Source organism: Macrobrachium rosenbergii, chromosome 53 (assembly GCF_040412425.1).
Source record: "Macrobrachium rosenbergii isolate ZJJX-2024 chromosome 53, ASM4041242v1, whole genome shotgun sequence".
NCBI classification, from domain to species: Eukaryota; Metazoa; Arthropoda; class Malacostraca; order Decapoda; family Palaemonidae; genus Macrobrachium; species Macrobrachium rosenbergii.
Genome location: NC_089793.1, coordinates 29,459,362 through 29,465,361, shown reverse-complemented (window position 1 = coordinate 29,465,361; position 6,000 = coordinate 29,459,362).

The window sequence follows — 6,000 nt, the reverse complement described above, 5'->3', positions numbered from 1 at the left end:
CCACCCCATAGTAAGATTTATTTTTATGGAGTCAAGGATCTCTTTTATGATGAAAAGTTCTTGTTTGGTATTGATTTGAAATTTTGTTGCATATAAATGCTGTACAAGAATAAATAAAATCCCGTTGCATCTAGGAAATTTATTAAACACGTTAAAATTCGCTGTTGTTTCAAGACCAACTGGCTCCCTCTTCAGGTGATTTCAGAGTTTCAAATGTTAAGAATGAAAAAAATATAAAATAGCCACCTTCTGTCATTACCGAACTGCCACTAATAACAACAGTTGTTAAATATTCAAGTACGTGACTATATTGTTAAGATTATCAAACTTATAGTTACTCTCATTTAGGTTAAAATTAGGCACTGCCCTAATGAGGGCAGCCTCAACTATCTTCCTTTTCTAATTAACGTAGGTTTTTAGTTTTCTGCAAAAGAAAACCATTGTGCCGGTTTTGTCTGTCCGTCAGCACTTTTTTCTGTCCGCCCTCAGATCTTAAAAACTACTGAGGCTAGAGGGCTGCAAATTAGTATATTGATCATCCACCCTCCCATCATCAAACATACCAAATTGCAGCCCTCTAGCCTCAGCAGTTTTTATTTTATTTAAGGTTAAAGTTATCCGTAATCGTGCTTCTGGCAACGATACAGGACAGGCCACCAGCTTGCCGTGGTTAAAGTTTCATGGGCCGTGGCTCATACAGCATTATACCGAGGCCACCGAAAGATGGATCTGTTTTTGGTAGCCTTGATTATACGCTGTAGCGGCTGTACAGAAAACTCGATTGCGCCGAAGAAATTCCGGCGCATTTATTACTTGTTACACGTTATCAGTACTTCATCACAAAAATTAAAAAAAGAAAATCTCTCGTATTTTCAGGTCAGCTGTTGTTATTTACTCTGATTAAATATAAGAAAACGCTGAAGTAAGAATTAGGAAAAATCAAAACGAAATGTGTAGTTTTCCTGTTGTTGACTGGATAAAAAAGATTGTGCCCTTTCCCAGTTTTCTTGTTGGTAAACTGTGGCTTCAGATGGCTCCCATATAAGTTAGCTTTTGTTATTTATGCTGAATAGGTTAAAGAAAACACCGAGGCAAGAATTTCAAAAAATAACCAAACCTAAATATGTCAGTTTCCTTTTTTTGACTTGAAAAAAAAAAAACTCCCCCTTCCTGTTTTCGTGTTGGTAAACCGTGGCTTCATACGCCTTTCATATAAGAGAGCGTTGATGACGTAAGAAGTTGAGCAAAAATTATAACGACAATAATAAAAAGTGAAAAAGTCGCCCGGACGCTATAACTAGTGTCACCCAAGGCCCTTGGTGTCATCCGTATGACAGAACTTATAGCCTCGTACTTGATCCCATATGGTGGGTGCTAAGGCCCTTGTGATGACAGAGGAGGCTCCGAAAGGAGGAGGAGGAGGAGGAGGAAAAGAAGAAGAAGAAGAAGGACGGGGAGGAGGAGAAGAACTAGGGGGAGGAGGAGGAAGAGGCTCCGAGAGGAAGAGGAGGAGAAGAAGAAGAAAAAGAAGAACGAGGAGGAGAAGAACGAGGGGGAAGAGGAGGAGGAGTAGGAGGAACTTGAGTAACGCCAGGAAGGGGAAGACGCGAGAGGAGAGTCTTAAGATGACACTGTATCGGGTTACGCTTCGTGACGCCGATATCATTTTTACAAATATTTGTCTTCATTAGCTTTTTTTTGTTTGCTGTGTATAGGAGGGTCTCGCTTCGTGGGAAAAGAAACCGTTGTTCTCTCTCTCTCTCTCTCTCTCTCTCTCTCTCTCTCTTACGGGCTACTCTATAAGCAAGAGCCCGTGCTGGCATAACGCCAGCTTAGTCAGAAACAGCTTGAATTTTCACGGTTGCTCTCTCTCTCTCTCTCTCTCTCGCGGGTTCCTCTACAAGCAAAAGCCCGTGCTGGCATAAGGCCAGCTTAGTCACAAACAACTTGAATATCTCTCTCTCTCTCTCTCTCTCTCTCTCTCTCTCTCTCTCTCTCTCTCTCTCTCTCTCTAACATTGACGTAATGGGTTCTTTACGACGAAATTAATATACAGGATTAGATTATTTATTGTTTTCCATTAGATTATTTACTGCTGTTTCATTTGGTAAAGAAAGTAGATGCTTCTTTTTCTTAATAATCTACTTTACACGAAAGAACTCATTCAAATGGCTCTGTATCGTAGAAATTCATCTAAGTCGCCTTTTCGTTATACAGAAGTTCCATCTCTCATGTAATATTTTTTTAATATTTTTTCGCGGATTTCCAGACATTTTTTTATACTAGTTTTTATCTTATCTCTTATCAGCTCAAGTCTGGTATTAGCTTTCAAGCATGAGTCGTAAGAAGCATTACTTCTTAAGCCGCTAATACTGAAAGGATGCTTGTATGTCTCTGGCTGCAAAACGATTGCGACTTCTTGCTAGGTCGTCATCTCCTCTGTTTATCGTTCTTCTCCTTTGCGTGCAGTGGAGATTATTGCATTTTTGTCTTATATATATATATATATATATATATATATATATATATATATATATATATATATATATATATATATTATTTATTATATATATGTGTGTATAATTTTAATGTTATATATATACATGTATATATATATATATATATATATATATATATATATATATATATATATATATATGTATATATATATATGTGTGTGTGTGTGTGTGTGTGTGTGTATTTTCACATGACCATCTCAGTAATTACTTATTTGTTTGTGTGTACATGAAATGCCCCTGTAGACATTTCTTCCCCCACTCTCTCTCTCTCTCTCTCTCTCTCTCTCTCTCTCTCTCTCTCTCTCTCTCTCTCTCTCTCTCTCTCTCACTTGATTATCTAGAGTCGAGCGCTCTTCCATGAATATTCATCGGCCCCTGGATATTACATGAATATTCGAAATTGGACTTTGGTGGTCAAAATTCGGGACCCTTGGTTTTGTCGTATTTTTGTAGCTGCAGCGGTTTTCCGTAAATAATCAGACTTCGTAGAATTTTCAGAGCTGTTTCAAGGTTCAGAATACGTAGTCCGAACTCATGATTATTTCAAGGTTCTATGATTTTTCTTTTTCATTAATTCATTTGTTTTCCGGCTGGCAAATTTTCACGAGATAGAATGATAATATTTTGTAAATGAAATAATGAAGAGGAAAAAGAAGATAGGGAGTACTTGAAATGACAGTTTGTGAAAAAGAAAATATTAAAGAGGGAAAAGAAGATAGTGATTACTTGAAATGACAATTTGTGAACAAGAAAATATTAGAGGAAAAAGAAGATAGGGATTACTTGAAATGACAGTTTGTGAAAAAAAAGAAAATATCAAAGAGGGAAAAGAAGATAGGGATTACTTGAAATGACAATTTGTGAAAAGTGAAATATTAAAGAGGAAAAAGAAGATAGGGACTACTTGAAATGACAATTTATGAAAAAGAAAATATTGAAGAGGAAAAAGATGGGGATCACTTGAAAGGACAATTTGGGAAAAGGAAAATATTAAAGAGGGAAAAGAAGATAGTGACTACTTGGAATAACAATTTGTGAATAAAGAAAATTTTAAAGAGGGAAAACAAGGTAGGGATTACTTGAGAAGACAATTTGTGAAAATTGAAATATTAAAGAGGGAAAAGAAGGTAGGGATTACTTGAAATAGCAGTTGGCGAAAAATTAAATATTAAAGAGGAAAAAGAAGATAGTTATTACTTGAAATGACAGTTTGTGAATAAAAAAATATTAAAGAGGAAAAAGAAGATAGGGATTACTTGAAATGACAATTTGTGAAAAAAAAAATATTAAAGAGGGGAAAAGAAAATAGGGATTACTTGAAATGACAATTTGTGAAAAAGAAAATATTAAAGAGGGAAAAGAAGATAGGGATTACTTGAAATGACAATTTGTGAAAAAGAAAATATTAAAGAGGGAAAAGAAGATAGGGATTACTTGAATGACAATTCATGAAAAAGAAAATATTAAAGAGGAAAAAGAAGATAGGGATTACATGAAATGACAATTTGGGAAAAGGAAAATATTAAAGAGGGAAAAGAAGATGGGGACTACTTGGAATGACAATTCGTGAAAAAAGAAAATATTAAAGGGGGAAAAGAAGATAGGTATAAAGTAAATTTGGGATAGAATGAAAGATGAAAACTTGTTTTCCGAAGACACTGAAATATATCTTCTGATTAAAAGGTAGATTGGTGATACGATTAGTGTGCTCTCAAGTAACAGGAACAAAAGCCTGATTATGGTAATCTCCATTAACAGATCAACTAATGATATTACAACCTGGAAACTACTTCCTGGTGCAGTTTGGGTGAACCAGCAAATTTTTAATATTTTTAAATTGTCTCATAGGAAATGCCGACTCTCTCTCTCTCTATCTCTCTCTCTCTCTCTCTCTCTCTCTCTCTCTCTCTCTCTCTCTCTCTCTCTCTGCCACATCTCAGTGGCAATATGCTTCTGGGAAAATGAGAGCATGCCGAATTTCCTTAAAGGTGTCAAACTATTTTTCAATGTTGGATCTTGGTTTGGAAGTACTATATTGAGACATTCCAAGTTGGTGAAGAATTACTTGTTTGAGTTTATCCATTGTGAAAGAAATGGGTGGTAAAATTTGAATGATGAATAAAATGTGATTGATGAATAAAATGTGAATGATGAATAAAATGTACTTGAATAAAATGTGAATGGCTAATAAAATGTGAATGATGAATGAATGAAATAGGAATGATAATAAAATATGATTGATGAATGAGAAGGAAATGATGAATAAAACGTGAATGATGAACGCCATGTCGCAAAATTTCCTTTAATGTTTTCCTGATGGTCTCTCTCTCTCTCTCTCTCTCTCTCTCTCTCTCTCTCTCTCTCTCTCTCTCTCTCTCTCTGATTACTAAACCTGGGGACTTTTATTTACAACAGTCGTAGTACACAGTTACCAGAATTCTAATTTTTACAAGTTTGAAATAATGGGTTAATTTTGTACATGTGTTATATCACGGTTAATAACACATGCTTGTTTATTCATGATTATCAAGAATATTAGTGTCCCTAGATTTCCCAGTAACTGAGTGCGGTTACCCCAAACTTATTTCTCTTCACCTAATGGAGAGGTAAATTAAAGGAAACAATAGTCGCATTTGAAAGGCCGCCCGTGCTGTCATTAATATCTTTTATTATTTTTGGATGGCGGTAATAGCATCATCAGAGAGGGGGGAAGGAATTTTATGCTGTTATACGAATTCGTAATCGCTCGTGCCTTGTGCGTATGTTCGCATTTCTGTGCGTTTTAAGCTTGCGTTTCAGGGAGTACGGAATTGTATTTTTTTTTTCGCAAGGTGCTTGCTTAATAAGGGTTGTGATTGTGGCTACTGAACTGTTTTGTCTTATACGTTAAGTGTGATTGTTATAAATAACCAATTGCAAACCTAGGTGGAAAATCAGCCTTCTGATGAAATATTCTTCCAACGGCCCCAGTAGGGAAAAGCATCCCAGTACGGGGAAAAAAACACAAATGTGAAGACTAACATCGAAGAAATATAAAAGAGAAACAAAATTTAAACAAGCAAGCTATGAAATGTGACACATAAGCGTTCCGAGCAAAAAAAAAAAAAAAAAAAAAAAAAGAAAGACAAAAAAAATTTCATGTGTAAAACAATTACTTTTACGGCATACTTTTCATTCAGCCACAGAACTTTTCTGTGACTCGTGCCTGTCAAGTTTGCTCATGTTTTAAAGCATTTTCCGATATTCTTTTCATTCAGCCACTGAACTTTCTGTCACTCGTAGCTGTTTCTCGGTGTGAAGTTACTACATCTTTGAAGGCGTACAGAGTAGCATTTCTCTCCAAAAACGAGTTTTAGGCAAGGCATTTGTCAATACTTGATGCGGGACTGCGGATAACGATGGCCCTGTGTGGTGACAGAATTCTGGAGTGGATTTCGATTCCACCTGAAGGTTTAATAAAGATTCACTATTCATTCCCCGA